General features: G+C 38.1%; 1 pseudogene; it reads left to right on the forward strand.

Annotated features, from left to right (window-relative positions):
• Nucleotides 1–2,753: 2,753 nt before the first annotated feature.
• LOC123610384 overlaps nucleotides 2,754–19,691 on the forward strand; it is a 32,408-nt pseudogene continuing 15,470 nt past the window's right edge.

Here is a 19,691-nt window from a genome sequence, read left to right on the forward strand (position 1 = left end):
GTGCTGAAGATCCTATTTTGAAGTCGGTTCCAAAAGCCCTTTCAGATCTTGCTTGGACACCAAAGTCACCATTCCAGAATTCCAGAAAGTCATTCTCGTTACTTATGCTTTTGGTTGTGTGCAGAGCCTCAAAACTGCACGACAGAAGGACAGGGAAGCAATCCAACTGCACATTTTCTGCAGGACAATGCTACTCTAGACACTGACATTTGTGCATAGTGACACAAGAGCCCTTCTCCCGGGCCTCTTGCTGGCAGAGGCAAAGTCAACAGCTCCACGGATGCCGTACTGCTTTCCTGTTGCCCCCATAACACACGACCGCAAACGCAGGGGTTTAAAACGACACAAATTTACAACCAGCTCTGTAAGTCAGAAGCCTGACACGGGTCTCAGTGAGCTAAAGTCAAAATATCGGCAGGGCTGCTTTCTTTCCTTAGGAGCTCTAGATAGAAACCCATTTCCTTACCTTTCCCAGCTTCTAGAGGTCCCCACATTTCTTGGCTCAGGTCCCCCTTCCACTTTCTTCAAAGACTATCACGCTACATGTCTCCAGCCTGTCTTCCGTCCCGACATTCTCTGACTGTAGTGGAGAAATGTGCTCGGCTTTTAATGACACGTGATTAGATTGGACCCACCTGGATAACCTCCCCATCTTAAGGCAGTTAACATCACACCTGAAAAGTCTCTTTTTGCCGAGTAAGGGGACATACTCGTAGATTCCATATATTAGGGCATTGGCATCTTTGGGGGCGATTATTCTTTCATAGATGGCCGAACTGGAACTATTTTGACTAGCATTGCAATGGCCATTCCCCTTGGGGCAACCGAGGAAGGTCATCGCAGAGACAGCCTGGCAGGGCCTCACCTCAGAGTGACTCAAAGATTAATCCTCTCATAACAGCCTCAGTGATATCAAGTTCAAAAACAATTAAAACTTGCCAGTAGACTCTAGCTGGGAGCAATTTTTCTAGCACTGAGAGGGATAAAATTGGACAAAATGGCTTTGATTCAACAGGAATATCTTCCAATATAAAACAGTCCTGACTCGAGGGGAAGGGTATATACAAACAAGCCATCAATTCCATTCCAGAATGAGAATGAGACATCACCTTTATTGTCCAATGCCGTAGTCGTCTCTGCAAGGCTTCTGACCAATGAGTGATATCTAAGCATAGCAGAGGATGGTAATTCACTGCTCATTTGAATTTTGCACAGTTGTAATGGTTTGAAAGTTCTTCCCACCACTATGCTGAGATAAGCCCATCTGTCATGTTCACATATGGCTCTCCGTTCTCCTTTTTGGAACCACACAAGCAAAAATTTAATTCAGCTCCTACTTGCTGAATGGCTTTTGAGGGAGGCATTTAGAGCCATTCTAGACCACCATATAGAAGAGTTAAAGGAACCAATAAAATTTTCCTATTTTAAAATTAGAATCAAGAAAATGAAAAAAAAAAAACAATTGAGCTGATGCAATAAGGAATCATTTGTAAGAACAGTTAGGAGAGATATGACATCATACGTGCATTAAATTGCTTTTAATCTATTATAATCTCCTTAGTCAGATTTGTTACAAGGGAAAATAATTCCACAGGAGACTTTCAGCCAGGCAGATTAAACTTGAAATTTATCTCCAAAATATTAAAAATCACCTCAATTGCTCACTTTCTTTACGAAATATAATTTAAAATTACAATATTTTGCCTTAGTTTTTAACTCACCTTAAAATCATCTAAATAACAGTGCCTTTATATTCTTTTAAGATATAATTTTACTCTATCAGCAAAAAGAACTTTAAGGTTGAAATTCTAAAGGAACAGAAGAGATATGGGTTGGCGATTCCAAGGTGGCTGTTAAACAGATGCTTCTGAATTCATAGATATGATTCTTGAAAAGCAATTAAGTAATGAGTTTTCTAGTATATCTCTCATTTTTCATCATGCTTTCCTCCTGTATTTCAAAACTTTTTTAAATCAATAAATATACACTAAAAGCTAAAAAATTTTACTCAACAAATAGAAGTATTAAACTGGCTTTTCTGCTTCAAGATTTAAAAAGAAACATTCTTTCTGATTCTTACAGTTAACTGGTTTAAAGCAAATAAATAAAAGAGACCATTTATTAGTGTTTAAAATAAATAATACTGAAAAACACAGGAAGTTAGGGGGAGAGATTTTTAAGTGAGGGGATGATCTTAATCACAGAAATGTCAACTTTTTGAAATGATGAAAAGCAACGTGTTCAAGCATTTGATTGACAGATGATAATCTGCACAAAAGCTTTGAGAGTTAGATCCCGGTCTTTTGTGAAGTTTTTGAATTACAAAAATAATGAACATACCATGTTGTTCTGAGGTATTTTTGCAATTTAAGTCTTATTCAGTTCCATTTTTTTTCCTGTTTTTGTTAAATATAATTGCTATTAGAATGTCCTAAAACATGCTCTATGGTGTAATCTAAAATTTAACTTTAAAATGGAATGCAAGGCAAATGAAATATGTATTTGACATTAGACTCTGATTCTACCTAGATGAACAGTAGCTGAAAAAATTCTAATTAATTGAATTAATTAATTGAATGCTCTTCTTTAACTAGTGTTGTTGGAGAGTTACAATAAGTTATGTAAATAACACCAAATTCCATTGGATCATAGTAGGTCTATTACTTTAAAAAAATTAAATCTTTATTTATGAATATTCACTTTGGTGAGACACTTGTGGCTTAAGGTGGGCTTCATAAAAAACAGATTCGGAGATGGATATTTGGGTGTCAGGTTTATTAGGGAATGCCCTCAGGAATACTGCTAGGAGTAATGTGATGCACGTGTGCAAATTTTCTCAGCTTGAGGCAAAGGATCCAGGCCTTATTACCCTTCCTTCACTGACCAGCCCACCGGATGTGAGCTGCCCACAGGGGAGAGGATGTGCAAGGCAGCCTCCTTCAAAGGAAGAGCAGTTCCCCAAGTATGATGCAACTGTGAGTTCTAACCACCCAACGCTCCGAAGCAGTGCAGAAATGACTACCTCCCTCCTGAAGGTGGTGGGGACACAACAGCAAGTGCTACAAATTAAAAAAAAAAAAAAAAAAAAAAGTCTTCCAGTATACCATTGGCATTCTGACCATGATATCATTAATACTGAAATTGAAACCTGAAAAGAATATAGGTCATCATCAAGCACCAACCCTCTCGAAGCATTAAGGGGGAAACCACACAGATACACTCTACAAATCAAACAACTCTGAAAGGCACTGGACTAATGCCGTTCAGCTAAATTTCAACTCCTGTTTATCCATATTCTATATATTCCTCCTCAGGTTCCTCACTTGGATGCCTAAATGGCATATTAAAATAAAAATCAACCATTTGACTTTCCCTGCATAAGTGTGCTTCTCTCCCAAGACACCTCGCTTCAGCAAGCGGTACAGTCATTCTTCCAGGTGCTCAAATTAAAATCATCTGACTCAATATACCTCACTCCCTGTTGTGCACCCAATGCGTGAGTACATCATGTAGGCTCTTCCTACAAACACAAGTAGAATCCGAGCACGAACACGGTCACTCTTTTAGTATAAGCCTCTATCTCTGCTTGACTATTGCAGCAGCTTCCTAAGTGGTCTCTCCACCTCTCCCTTGCCTTGTAATCCATTTTCCACATATCAGAGTGATTCTTTTACAACTGAGAAAGACTATGTCACTCCTTTGCGTAAAATATTCCAAACACTTCGTAATTCCCACACAGCCCCACTTACTATCTATCTTAACCACCTGCCAAATTCCCCTCATTCCCTTTGCCCTGCCTACACTAGTCGTGTTATTCCTAGAACACACCCACCAAACTCATGTCCTACCCCAATGGCCTTTTTCACTTGGCTTGCTCTGCCTTGAACTCTGGGCAGAGAGTGAGATATCTGCATGGATGTTTCCCTCACTTCTGTGGTTCACTGGTGATCTTTTCACAGCTTTTGTGATCTTGAAATTCAACTTTGTTCTAATATGGCTGTTAGTATTGACGGTAGCTTACTTTGTTGAAATACCTAGCACATAAGCAACGAGCACAGTAGAAAAATAGAAAAGGTAAAGATGATGATGGAGAAAGTAATTTTGCAGTTTTGCTCAAAAAAAGAATGTTCTAACAACTACTGCCATATGGAGGGGACTGACACAAAGGTGGTCTCCAATGTCCAAAGGGGGTCCACAAGGTGCTAGAGAATCACCTGCTGGTGATTATATTCATGGGCTTGGATTATGGATTGGCCAAATGAATCTCAGGTTATCTTACACATCTGAGTTCAAATTATTTTATTAGAATTTTAAAGACCTTTTTTTTGTTTTTTTACTATTTTTTGAACCCCAAAATATTTTAATTCATGGTCAGATTTCACTAGACAATCTATCTCAACATGCTCATGGTTTGCCATTAAGATGCCTCTTTTGTAAATAAGGTAAAAAGCAGCAGACTTTTTTGAAGCATTCATTATGCATATGAGTACTTGATTAGAAATATGGCAACGGGAAATAAATAATCTCTTGAAAGTTCATTACTGAATGATGCTATCATGTTCTAAATAAGCACAGTGTGAATTTCAGACTGGCTCATTAATCATTAGAAGACAACTCTAATCAGTGGAATGTGACTCTAACTTTACTTTGGGGCAATTGTACTTGATTGAAAATAGCAGCCAATTAAGAAAAAAAGTACAAATGATTGGCAAGAAGGAAAGAGAGAACTTTAAAATCTTAGACATAATGACTCCATTGATTGCTAAAAATTGAGTTGTTTAAAACTTTCAGTTTGTTATAGTTGCCCTGAATTGATCCTGCACTATGGAGACTAAGAAATTTGTAAATATACTATACAGCATTCATTCTCTCCTTCCTTAGTTTAGAACCCCAATTATATCTGACACTACAATGCACACATGGAATGGGCCACATTTCTAGCGAGCTGCCTTTATGGTTAGGTGACAAAATTCTGGAGAATGGGTTGTAACTTAAAGTGATGGGGAACTTCTGAGGAGAAGGGGCTATATTTTCTGACTGTTTTTCAAGAGTTGACTCAGCAGAGAGATATGTTATTTTGCCTTCTCCCTTCCTCCTGCCTGAAGATAAAATTTGATGGATGATGCTACAGAAGTCATCTTAAATGTGATTCTAAAGAGGGTAGCCAGTTAATGGTGGAATGGCCCTGGACAACTACCTCTCTTATGTGAGAAGGAAATAAACTTCAATCTTGCCATTGTTTTGACTTTTCAGAAACAGACAGCCAAACTGAAGAGGATAATGCTCTGATGCATGACATTATACTGAGTCCAGTGGACTTACTCTTTAGAGCACAACAAAGAAAAAAATGCAGTGAGTACAGTAGTTACCGGTTATCTGTCATAATCTTTTGCCCAGCATTGCTTCCTCTGCTAAAACAGTATCTCAGCTTTTGTAGAGCCATCTCTCCATCATTGGAAATTATTCTGCTGAGACCGTAGAACAAGATATCCTCTCTCCTGACCAGGAGGTAGATCCATTAGCCAACCTTGAATTATTGGATTCCATATGCCCTAATCTTGAACCTTGAGCAACATAGAAGATGGTCTTGGGAGCAGATTCTTCCACCATCATCCCAAAGGGGCAACTCTTTGTTTCTAGCCAACTAGACACTGAGAACTCCTAATCGCTGTCCTTTATTAACTCTAGTTATATGTCTTTTTCTTCAATACAATAGTCCTCCCTTATCCAAGGAGGATATATTCTAAGACCTTCAGTTGATGCCTGAAATCATGGATAGTACCGAACCCTGCATAGTATGGTTTTTTTCTATGTATACCTATGATAAAGTTTAATTTATAAATTAGGCACAGTAAGAGATTAAAAATAACTAAGAAAATAATTATAATAATGTACTATCACTAAAGTTATGTGAATGTGGTCTCTCTCAAAATATCATATTGTACTGTACTCACCCTTCTTGTCATGATGTGAGATGATAAAGTGCCTATGTGATAAAATGGAGTGAGGCCAATGACACAGGCATTGTCATAGCAGCATTAGGCTACTATTAACATTCTGACAATACATCTGAGGGAGGATCATCCTCTTCTGGACCACCATTGACACAGGTAACTGAAACTGCACATAAAGCAGGGGGGGTACTGTACATTATGAGCTACTAATACCATTTCAACATTCTTATTTCATCTTTGCTTTCTTTAAGGGAAGGGGCTATATTTTCTTTTCTTTTTGCTTAAGTAAACAAAAATGGGTTTTTTTTATTCCAAATTGTACCTAACATATGACTAAAGTTGGCCCAATAGTTGGTATTAATTAAACTCAGAGCTCATGCCCATTGAAGTTGTCATATTTTATACAATTTTTAGACAATGCTGACATCAGCTAACTCCTAGGACTTCTGAGATTCAGCATTGGTTCTACACCTGAATAGGATCTTAGGTCACTACTACTTAATGCAATTGGTTACAGTAGAGTTTTAATAAGATCAGTATAATAAGGCCACTTACCTTTCTCTAGTTTATGACTCTGGAATGTACCCTTAGTCAAGCTAGCCATATTACAGATAATGCCACTGACCACCAGCAACATTTGGAGTGCATAAATTAATCTTCACTCCTGGAATAGCAAATCAAGGATAACATGTATGCTAACTTAGTAGAATTTGAACACATTTAGTACAACCCCAGTTGAGTACCATAGAACATGATCAACGTATACCAGATATTACTGTAGCAGAGACTGGTCTAGAATACTAAGCAGACTGACTCTTGTTTCTATGCTCTTTCCCCATGCATAATTGTGAGGTACAAGCTTTAGCTCTGGATTCAGGGAACTGGATTAGCGTCTACATTTTCTAATTTGATCAGCATAATTTATATAAACTAAGACTCTGTTTTCTCACTTCTCATCTGTAAAATGAAAATGATTGAATTAATGAATACATTGAGCTTGGAACAATACCTTGTACTTGGAAATGATATAATACTATAAATGTTGGGTATAATTATTAAGATTAGCAATAATTATTTTAATAATACAAAAGAATTTTATATGTTACTCATTTTATTTTCCACTGATCAATGCAGGATTTAGCATCAAAATTTATAAAGGAAAATAAACACAAAAACAAAACATAGTAGAAAGGTTTTGACTTACCTCCTTTAACTATGAAATATCAAGTGGATAAAAAAAATTGAATTTTTTTTCATCTCTCAAGTTCTTAGAATATCAAACTTTTTCTTAGAATATCAAACTTTTAATCAAATATTTGGTTGAGAAAAGGTCACTTATTACTATGGTATACTGTCTAAAGCTGCACTCAGAGGAAGTTTCATAGTTTTAAATACATACATAGGCCAAGATGAAAAAATAAAAATAAACTTGTAGAAATGCAAGAAACTGGAAAATTGCCAAATTCGATATAATTAAAAAAATAAGAGAATTTAATAAAGACAGAAATTAATGAAGAAAATGAAAAAGGACTTGAAGTAATAACTAAGTTAAATAGCTCTTTAATTGAAAAAGTTATAGGGGCGCCTGGGTGGCTCAGTCGGTTGGGCGTCCGACTTCGGCTCAGGTCACGATATCACGGTCCGTGAGTTCGAGCCCCGCGTCGGGCTCTGGGCTGACAGCTCAGAGCCTGGAGCCTGTTTCAGATTCTGTGTCTCCCTCTCTCTCTGCCCCTCCCCCGTTCATGCTCTGTCTCTCTCTGTCTCAAAAATAAATAAACGTTAAAAAAAATAACTTTAGAAAAAGTTATAACTTTTACTTAATCCAAAGGAAAGAAGAAAAAGAAATGAGAAAATGAAAAATAAATATGGGGAAATAATCACAGATATTGGAAAAAATTAAAATCATCAAAATGTACCACTTGATCAAACTCCATGAAAACAAACATAGTAATTAATTTCCTAGAAAGATATGTATTACTCGAAGTGACCTCTACAGTGGGAAGTTGTTTTTAATTGAATAACCATAGAAGTAATTTGTCAAAGAGCTATTTCCTTAAAATAATTTAGTAAGCAGAGTGGGTTTGTGTAAGTAAAACCATTCTGTTACATGGACCCTCCAGGAGAGGAAATGCTGACCAGTCACATTAGGCAACCCAGCGTGGGGGTGGGGTCCAGCAGACTGACTTGCTGTGTCATTCTTCTTCCTGACTCAGTCCTGGCCAAATGACACAGCGACACCTGCTGGGAGTTGAGCTTTCCTCTGCGACTTTCCTCAATTTCTTTACCGTGGGTCTTCAGTTTTTCACAGGGATAAAATTCACTCTGGACCTCAGGGTTTCATTGTCCAGTTAGCTTCTGCTCTCTGTGATTTCCCATCGTCTTTCTGATGTGCAGAAACAAAGTGAAATTTCTCATAAATGATGACTTCTCCCGACCCTAACCTCCACACTTCTTTTTTTTCTCTCTTTCTCTTTTAGGGAGAGAGAGTGAGCACACAAGTGGGGGAGGGGAAGAGAGAGAGAGAATCCCAAGCACGCTCCAGGCTCAGGCTGGAGCCCCAGGTAGGGCTAAATCCCGAGACCCTGGGATCATGATCTGAGCTGAAATGCAGAGTCGGACGTTCAACTGACTGACCTACCCAGGCACCCTCACAATTCTTTTTTCTATTATGAGTTTATGTTTATTCACACATCTTTCTTCCTTTCTTCCTTTCTTTCAGCAAAATCTTGAGGGGCAGAGGGGGCAAATGCACACACCTGTTCTGTCGCCTTTAACAGAGAGAATTTGTATCATTGTTCAGAAGAGGTCAGAATGTAAGTATTGAAAGTACAGCATATATTTTTGAAATAAACAATTCCATGAAAGCACTTTACTGAGATATTTATACTTACAGAGGCAGTGAAATAGCCTCAAGCTGTAACAATATAGTCATCAGATCTATTTAATGTCAATATAGTGGGTATCAATATACTTTAGCACACTACTTATTATTGGTAAGAGTAAAGATCAAAAAAATAAAAGGTGACTTGGCTGAAATATATACACTATATAAGTGTAGACTACATATCAGTTATATGTTTTAAAAGAACAGCTACACTTTCTCACTAAAAAATACATCTCTTTTCCTTATTTCCCACTTTGCTGTATTGAAATTCTTATCTCTTTCTTTTTATCCCCACCATTAGAAAAAAAAAAAAAAAAAAGGATTGGATGATAGGAATTTTGAAAGACAGTCTTGGATTCTGCTGAGCTTTCAGCCTGATACTCATAACTATCAAATAGAAAAGCCATCCTTTAACAAAATTCTAACATTCTTGGGGTAACTCGATGGCTGTCGGTTAAGCGTCTGACTTTGGCTCAGGGAATGGTCTCACGGTTAGTGAGTTCAAGCCCACATCGGGCTCTCTGCTGCCAACACAGAGCCTGCTTCAGATCCTCTGTCTGCCCCTCTCTCTGCCCCTCCCCAGATCACTCTCTCTCTCTCTGTTTCAAAATAAACAAATAAACATAAATAAATAAACTCCAACATTCTCATATTTCGTATTAAATCGAACTACAATACCTGCTTATAATATCTGAGGATTTAAGTAATTTCTATAAAATTTTGTATGTGAGACGTAGCTTTTATTTTGTTTTTAAATCTAGCTTCAGAAATAGGGCATCTCCAAAAATCAAAGTGTTCTAGAACAAGTGCTAACAGGAAACCAACTGGTAAGATTTTTTCCAACAAGCTGATTTGAAAGACATCATTTACTTTGTGAGACAGAGTAATCTGTCTAAATAAATGTTCTCAGTTCTTTAATGAGTTGATCACAGATTCACACACAATGTAACTGTATATGTGAAAACTTCATGTGTATTAATTTCACTGTCTATAACAAATAAACTCAGGTGAGCAAGTTCTAAGAGACTCGGTATGTCAATTTTATATTAATTGGATTAATATATTCTGGTTGTGTACTTCATAAATGACAAGAAAATGCATTATGGTGTTGACTTCCTGATAACACATCAAAACAATTGGTTTCTTAACATAAGGGTGAAAGGTGACCTCAGACTTAACTCTTGTTTGAACCGTCACACTGAGAAGTATTTCTTTCATAATGTAATAGGCTTATAACAATTTCATTAGAAATAATTCGGTTAATTCAGTGGGAAAAATAGAAGAACAAATTATTTGACATTCTCTGATCTTTACTTTCCTGCTTCATCTCCCATACCGTCACCTTTAAAAGATGCTGACACTTGAATTACCTAGTCCTGCTCTCTGTGCGGTAGCTTACCGAGACTCTGAATGTGATGGCCACTGTCAACTCCAAGTACAGCTTTTCATCATCCTACGGCTTTGGGTGGCAACAATGAACAGGGGAGACTGTTTTGTTCCCTGCTCAATGGCATATGGTAGTAATTTTAAAAATATTTGATAAATAAGTAACTGAATGAGAATATAATGAATGCAGTAAGCATAGCAGACTTAACAAGACAAACAAAAATAAAAGATAAATAAAGGTAACTAAAACTCCTATTTGTAGGAGACTTTGGGGGAAGAACTCTTCCTATCCTTTGTTCACCTTGTTATTTGCAATCTCTTGCTAACATCTGACATCTTATTGACACGTTTCTTATTTTGTTGACTTTGTCATTCAGAAGAGAAAATACAGCTCAGCATCCCTCTTTTGAATTGCAGAGAGTGAAAACACTCTGGGCCAAGACAACCAGGCAACCGGATATAAAAATCCTGAAAAGGAATTGGAAGTTAGACTTGAGTGACAGCAGATATACTAAGAAAGGGAGAAAAGTGACAGCAAACAGGAAGAAGAAAACGGAAGACCACTCTGGTAGGGAAATTAGAAAATGTTGCAAAATTCACCCTGAGAGTAATGCCTATGGACTATTTTGGTATTGAAATTGAAACAGGATTTAGAAAGCCACAGAGACAATAGATAAAATGTTTCACTTAACCATCAAGAACATTCCATTTGACCAGTGGCTTATTTTCTGGGAAAATGTAAACAGAAGGAAAATAGTTTACACAATCACTATGCCTATAAATTAGTAGAGGTCTTATTTACTTTTTGACCACAGAGGGGAAACAGAACTTTACTGGCAGAGGTACTGTGCATCTCATTCAATTCCTTAAGCGTCCAAGGAAAAAGTGACAATGCGCAGCAGAGTCAAGCCACCTGCCCAAGTTAAGTGAAACTAGAACCTGTACCTACTGACTTCTAGAGAGATGGTCTTTTCAAGATTTATTTGATGGTGTTTTTTTTTTTTTTTTTTTTTTTTAATGATTGGACTTCCAGCTTCAATACCATTATGGTAGAGAAAGGCAAGGGCGGCCAGGGAAACCTGCCCACAAAGGAAGTGCAGATCAATGGACTGGGATGGGCATGGACAGATTTCTGAAATGGTGGCAAATGATGTCATATGAATCTTCCCAAAGATTCATTAAACAAACAAACAAACGAACGAACAAACATTTGGGGCACCTGAGTGACTCAGTGAGTTAAGTGTCTGGCGTCAGCTCCAGTCATGATCTCACAGTTCACGAGTTTGAGCCCCATGTCAGGCTCTGTGCTGACAGCTCAGAGCCTGGAGCCTGCTTTGGATTCTCTGTCTCCCTCTCTCTCTCTTCCCCTCCCCACTAGTGTGCATTTGCTCTCCCTTTCTGAAAATTAAATTAACATTAAAATAAAACCACAACTCTTTCTTTTAATGTTTAACTATTTTTGAGAGAGAGAGAGAGAGCACGTAACGGGGGTTGGGGCAGACAGAAAGTGAGACACAGAAACTGAAGCAGGCTCCAGGCTCTGAGCTGTCAGCAAAGAACCTGATGAGGGTCTCGAACCCAAGACCAGGAGATCATGATCTGAGCTGAAGTCAGATGCTTAACTGACTGAGCCACCAGGGGCCCCCCAAACCACAATTATTTAAAGGTACTAAGAAACTACGTAAGTGCAAGCAAAAGACAAGGGAAATTGTCATCTCAAAAACTTGTCATTCAGGTTAAGAAATGCCTGAATATGCTCCAAAGAGCATCTATAGAGAAAACATTAGCCTATCCAGCTCAGGAATGCAGAGAAAAGTGCTCAGCATTAGAGTCACAGCTAAGAATGTAAAAGGCAAATCTGTGAGAGAAATGCACAAGTGCGAAGACCCAATATTTGCACATTAAATTCTGCAGAGGTCCCTCACCACCCACTAAACTATAAATGTGCAAGGCAGAGCCCTGGGTATCTGGCAAAGAAAGCAGGGAGAGGCCAAATAGAAATAAAGTGTGAAAGACAGATTTATCAGGTGAGATCTGTGAGTTTGCTGCTTTCTTAACCAACTCATTCCCCGACTCACCTGCCAGTCAGGCTTACTGATTTGAAACATCAAAGAAAAGAGTCTGATGCTGGCAAAATATCGGAGTCTTCAGAAGCAGAGTAGCCATGATAGGTGAGTCTAAAAATGTGAAATATGTTTTGCCTGAGTCGGCAGCTTATCACTATGCCATCCCAGTGAAAACCTTCAGGGAATTAGGCTTAAAGAAAAAAAAAAAAAAAAAAAAAAAAAAGAAAGAAAAAAGCAGCAGCTGTTTGCTATGAGGAATAAGAAGGATTATCAGCTGCTTCATTTCCAATGGAAAGAACGAAGTAACAGTTTGAATCCAAGAAAATTAACCGACTGCTGTGACAACAAATTCCCAGAAGAAGACAATAGAGTCCAGAGTTGCTACAACTTATTATCTACAATGTCCACTTTTCACCAAACATTATTAAATACACAAAGAAAGAGGAAAGTGTCATCGATAATCTGAAAAAAATACATAACACAAGGCAAGTGGGACCTTACTTTCCGTTGGCCAGATGATGGCTCTGTTAGACAGCTACTTCAGAGCAGCTATTATGTGTTCAAAAATTAAGAAAAAATATTTTAAAAGAATTAAAGGGAAAAAAAGGTCTAAAAGAGTGAATGGAAAAGATATCTCAACAGAGAAGTGGAAAATATATAAAAATAGAAATTCTAGACTATAAACATTGAAACGAAAAATTCTAGATGGGACTGGGGAGCCTGAGTGAGTCAGTCAGTTGACTCTTAATTTTGGATCAGGTCATGATCTCAGTTTGTAGGTTCGAGCTCCCCATTGGGCTCTGTGCTGACAACAGAGCCTGTTTTGGATTCTCTCTCTCTCTCTCTCTCTCTCTCCCTCTCCCCTTCCACCCTCTCTTTCTTTCTCAAAATAAATAAATAAACATTAAAAAAAATTCACTAGATGGGAGGGATCAACATCAGATTGAAAGTGGCAGAAGAAATAACTGGTGAGATGTATAAGAAGATGAAAAGAAATTGCTCAGTCCCAAGAACATAGAGAGAGAGAGAGAGAGAGAAAGTACTAAAAAAATAAATAGAAAAATAATAGTAAAATAACCCCTGGGATAATACCAAGCAGCCTAACACACAAGTAAGTAAAGTTCCAGAAGGAGAGGGGAGAGAGAGACAGGTATGGGAAAATATTTTAAGAAATTATGCCTAAGCACTTCACAGACTGGTAGACAATCTTAACTTTCAGATCAACAAACCAAAACAAATACTACACATATACATAAAGGATAAATATAAAGAAAACCACACTGAATCAAACTGCTGAAAAAATAAAGAAAAACAAAATCTTGAAAGCACCTGGAGAGAAAGAACACAAAATATATACAAGAAAAATGATACAATTAGTAGCTGGCTTTTTACCATAGTAAAAGGAGTCCAGAAACATATTCAAAGTGCTGAAGAATTTTTTTTCCAGAAAAATTTCCTTAAAAAATAAAGGGTGGATATTTTCAGATAAACTCACCATGAGGAAATTCATCTCCAGCTGATCTCCTCTATAAAAGAAAAAAAAAAAAGTGTTAAAGGAAGTTCTATAGGCTAAAGGAATTGTTCTCTGACTGCAAGATAATGAAATTACAAATGAATACAATACATCTAGGAAAGCCCCAAAGATACATAAATTAAACAAGTCACCTCTACACAAGCTAGGGGTCGAAGAAGAAATCACAAAAGAAGTTAGAAATTCATTTGAACCAAATGAGAGCGAAAACTTTACAGGAGAGTGGGGTTCTTGGGCCCCACACCATGAAAGGAGTGCCAAAGGTCAAAGGCACAGGCAAAGTGTTAGATCTAGACTACAGGTCTAGCTGAAGGCAGACACAGTGCTAACAGAGTAGTTACTCAAACCCTCAAAAGGGAGCTCTGCTTATGTAGAGAAAGTCCCAGCCCAGGTTCCCACTCTGGTCTAATATGTTAATGAGGGAAAGGGAGGAAAGAAAATACTCCATCCTGATTGGTTGGAAGGGCCTCATGCTGACTGACCAATATTGGCAGGTAATTCAGGCAGCTCTTTGACACTTTTTGGAGCATGAGTCCTCTGTTTTAAGTCCTGTTTGTCTATGGGACCACATTCTGGTTCCGCTTTGTAAGAGAAATCAGTTTGGGGGCGCCTTGGTGGCTCAGTCAGTTAAGCGTCCCACTTCGGCTCAGGTCATGATCTCACGGTTTATGAGTTCGAGCCCCGAGGGGGGCTCTGTGCTGACAGCCCAGAACCTGGAGCCTGCTTCAGATTCTGTTGTCTCCTTTTCTCTCTCTGCCCCTCCCCCACTTGTGCTCCGTCTCTGTCTCTCTCTCTCTCTCTTAAAAAAAAAAAAATAATAAATGTAAAAAAGGGGGGGAAAAAGCAGTGTAATGATAACATCCAACAGAAAGTGCCCCCTTGCATAATGTTTTTCACTTTGGGCTTGTTCCATGTCTCAAAAACAGCAAATCAACTATGTGGAATTCAACGGAAATAGGGAAAACAATATATGTTTCTATTACAAAAGAAAAAGGTCTAAAACCAAAAATCTAAGTGTCCACCTTAGGAAGATAAGAAATGTAGAACAAAATTAAGCAGAGGAAAGGAAAGAAGGAAGAAAGGGTGGAGGGGAAGAAGAAAGGAAGGAAGGTTGGTTATAATCGCTTTCAAGTCCAACCTCTGGTTCATCTCAGAGTTTCCCTCTGTTGATCTTTTGATTATTTTCCCTTGAGGATTCTCATGGTGTCCTGTCTCTTTGCATAGTGAATATTTCGGGATTGTATCATGGATATTTTGAATATTACATTGTGAGACATGAGGCATGGAGTCCTGTAACAATCCACTAGAGAATATTGATCGGTGGTGGTGGTGGTTTCAGAAGGCCGTTTACCTAGTTGAGTTCAAACCTGAAGTTCTAGCTTCCCTTCCATGGATGGAGTTCCAATGTCAGCTGAACTTTCAAAGCCTTTGCCATGTTGCTTTTAGTGTTTCCTACAGATGCACAGCTCCAGCGAAGCCAGGACTTGTGTCAACTCATAGGCACACTTGGAGCCTCCCCCACCTTCCCTTCTCTCCTCTCTGCAACTTGCCACATATTCTCTGACTCCCAGGCTTCCCTTTTCCTATTCCTCTGGCTTGAAAGTTGTCTTGTTTGGTTTTATGTTTTGATTTTGGTTTTGTTTTGCTTTGCTTTTGGAGTTTTAGCTACTTGCACTGGGCGTTGTGCACAATTGGAGCTGCTCTTGGAGCAAACAAGGGCTCCTTTTCCTGTTCCTCCGACTAGGGTTTCTCTCTGAAATTTTCTCCCTGCACCAACTGCACAGTTTCACAGTGAAGCTGCCTTTGATCAGGGCACAAAGGTAAAAGAGGGGGAAATAATCAGGAAACTCAACGTTGTAAGGGTCATTTCTCCAGTTTGGTCTTTCTCCCCCGATTTATTTGCCGTTGTTAATTTTCCGAGTTTCTCAGGTAGTTGTTTGGTTTTGGCATTTTGTCCAAAGTATTTGGCTGTAATCACTGAGAAAGATAAAGTATAGTGGGCTAACTTCATGCTGATTAGCCCCAGAAATCTAGGGGTGATCTTGTTCATCTGCCCCTTTTTCCAAATTTTCTGTGATAAGCACAAGCATTACTTATATATTTAGGAACAAACATAAAACAATACAGAAAGTCTATGCATTAAGTTTTCTAAAGCTGCTTATAATAGGAGTTGTTTTACAGAATTTCAGCCCAGCATAATTGAAAGAAATGGCATACTGTCACTTCTGTAGGATTCTGTTGTTTATATGTATTCGCCTTCTTACTAGAACATATGCCTGTTGTTAGAAACTGTCTCTAACCCATCTTTGTTTCTGTCTACCGTGCTCAGCACTGCATATAACCCACAGTAGATGTTAAATTGCTCTGGATTAGATTATCTGTTATCATAGGCTCAGAACTTTCTCTGTTTATGTGACGTGAAGTCCTCTCTGGCTATCTGCTGTAAATAGCTGACTATGTGCTTTGTTTCTCCCTTCTTCCACCCCCACCCTTCACTATTTAATTCAAAATCCTATAGTGACTTACAGAGGAGCTGAGTTGAAAACAAAACACTCTAAATATTTAATAATAACAGCTTTAAGAAGAAAAATTACTTCTGTCAATGGTATGTCAAATGGACTTAAAAATTATTTTTGCAAGAAAATAGCAAGATTCCTATTGTTACTGACCCTTCTAAAGGACCTTTCCAAAAGCAAGAGATTATGTCTAGACCTTGAGAAAACAAATGACCAATGTCCATAGACATATGAAGTTAAAGATATTGATCATTTGGGATAAATTTTAACATATCAAAAGACTGATACAATGATACCTTGCATATAATTAGTCCTAGATCACATATCTGACTCATTTTGAGAAAGTACTTATTTGATCAAAAATAATTCTAAAAATAATGAGCAAAAATCAATGAAGAGATGAATTTTATTATTTGTGTTTTTTGTTTGTTTTATTAGTATGAAAAACAGTAATAAATCAGGTTCTGAACTCAGATAATTGAATTAGTTGTAAGAGTTGCTAATATTATGTAATAATGAGAACAGTCACCATTCTACTGCATCACTCACACTGGTTTAATAAAATTATTTTTTCTAATATGCAATTAATATTGCAATTATAATTTTAATTTTTTTAAATGTTTATTTTTGACAGAGAGAGAGAGAGACAGAGTGCAAGCCAGGGAGGGGCAGAGAGAGAGGAAGACACAGAAACTGAAGCAGGCTCCAAGCTCTGAGTGATCAGGACAGAGCCGGACATGGGGCACGAACCCACGAGCCATGAGATCATGACCTGAGCCAAAGTTGGCTGCTTAACCAACTGAACCACCCCAGGGCCCCTGAAATTATAATTCTTAAAAAGAGTATAATGATCTCAAATTCTGCCATCTTAACACAACTATGAACATTTTCAATTTTCTTGAAATCATTTTTTTTTCCTGGGCATCTGTTTCTCATTTAGCTTTAACGAGTCTACACAATTTATACCACACTTCCCCTTTTTCTAAGCCTTACTACGATGCCGTATTGTCTTCATCACCTTAATTTTCACTGGTACTTAATATGCTAAGAAGAGATGGCACCATGGCTATTGCAAACAGTTTTTTGGTAGGTAATTAAGCCCATCCCACTTTTTACTTAATTAAATAATACTGTTAGAGGGGCACCTGGGTGGCTCAGTCGGGTAAGCGTCCAACTCTTGATTTTGCCTCAGGTCGTGATCTCTAAGTTTGTGAGCTCCAGCCCAGGGTTGGGCTCTGTTAGCATGGAGCCCAACAGAGCCTGCTGGGATTCCCTCCCTCCCTCTGTCTCTGCCCCTTCCCCACGTGTGCACCTGCGCATGCTCTCCCTCTCTCTCAAAATAATAAACTTTAAAAAATAATACTGTTTTAAAATTGTATCCAATGTGATTTTCTATTTTTTGATATTTTTCTTAGTGGGAATTCTCAGAAGTAGAATTGATGTTTTAAAATTAAAATTATTTTTTTATATTTCTGAAAATTGTTATTTAATTGGTGTTCCAAAATGTTTTCTTTTATCAGCAATATATAAATTTACTTTCTTTTTACTTTAATTTTTTTAATGTTTATTTATTTTTGAGAGAGAGAGAGAGAGAGAGAGGGAGAGAGAGAGACAGAGTGCAAGTGGGGAAGGGGCAGAGAGAGGGAGACACAGAATCTGAAGCGGGCTCCAGGCTCTGAGCTGTCAGCACAGAGCCCAACGTAGGGCTCAAACTCACGAACTATGAAATCATGACCTGAGCTGAAATTGGACGCTTAATGGACTGTGCCACCCAGGTATCCCTAAAATTACTCTCTTTACTTTTTAAATCATTTAGTGGTATCTTTCCTTTTATTTTTTTTTTAAGTTTATTCATTTTGAGAGAGAGAGAGAGAGGGAGCATGAGCAGGGGAAGGACAGAGAGAGGCAAGCAGATTCTGCACTGTCAGCCTACAGCTCAATGCAGGGCTGAAACTCACAAACCGTGAGATCAGGACCTGAGTGGAAACCAAGAGTCAGACATTTAACTGACTGAGCCACCCAGGCGCCCCAAGTGGTATCTTTTTGAGGGTGATTGACTCAATAAAAAATGGTATGCTGGTGTTATTGTGCACTTCTTTGATTACTAGTTAGGCTTAAATGTTTTCATGTTTTTATTGTATTATCTTTTGAAGATTGTTTTTATGCCCTTTGTTTTTAGGAACAAGCTTCTTATAGATCTCTGATGCTAAGCAACAAGGAAATGTTTGTAATCATTTTTTAATAATCAAGGGAACAACGTTTGAAAGCCTTTGTAATCTCATTTTCACCAATGCTACTTGTGGCTCATGGAAACCAGTTTTTTTTTTTAATTTTTTTTAATGTTTATTTATTATTGAGAGACAGAGAGACAGAGAGCGTGAGCAGGGGAGGGGTAGAGAGAGGGGGAAACACAGAATCTGAAGTAGGCTCCAGGCTCTGAGCTGTCAGCACAGAGCCCGACGCGGGGCTCGAACTCACAAACTGCGAGATCATGACCTGAGCTGAAGTTGGTCACTTAACCAACTGAGCCACCCAGGCGCCCCTGGAAACCAGTTTTTAATACGTCTAGTTGCTGAACATGAACTGAGCATATAATAGAGACTAGACTCTTTACACTTACTATCTCATTTAAATATTTTTATCCATCCAGTGAGGTGGGTACTATTATTTACTGTCAGTTTAGAAGTGACTAGAGAGATTTTTAGAGAGGTAAATTACCAACTATCACACAGCTGGCTACTGCTGAAGTCAAAACTAGACCCATACCCCACATACTTTAACCACCACAAACCACCAAATAGAGGATGTGTTTTTGACACATCCTGTCACACAGACGCTGTTAGAGAATGATCTGATGCATACTGTGGCATTTCTGAGCTCTCGCCTTAGCCTTGTAACCAGAAAATATGCAAGTAATGGTATATAGTTTACCCCTCAGCATGACCAAAGAGCTGGAATTGTAGAGATATTTTCATCATTATCTGTGTGAGTTAAGCGGACCACAATGGAATAAAACCTTGGCCTTCCACTAATCCTTAGTGTTCCATTAGCCCATTGAGTGACCCCAGGAGGTTATTTAAGTTCTCGAGTCACAATGGTCTCATCTTTAAAAACATCATTTACAAAGATTTCCTTGGATTAAATGAGGTAATATATATGTAATGGACCTGACAGGATGCTTGGTACATGATAGGTGCTCAGTAGACAGGTTTTTGTTTTTGTTTTGTGTGTGTGTGCTTAGTTTGCAAGACTTGATTTGGGTGTGCAGTGTGTCAAATGACTCCAAATGATTTTCTCAGACTATCTTTCCTGAGAGTTACTAAACTACTTAATTCTTGCCAAGACTTTAATCGG

Source organism: Leopardus geoffroyi, chromosome C2 (genome assembly GCF_018350155.1).
Source record: "Leopardus geoffroyi isolate Oge1 chromosome C2, O.geoffroyi_Oge1_pat1.0, whole genome shotgun sequence".
Taxonomy (NCBI): domain Eukaryota; kingdom Metazoa; phylum Chordata; class Mammalia; order Carnivora; family Felidae; genus Leopardus; species Leopardus geoffroyi.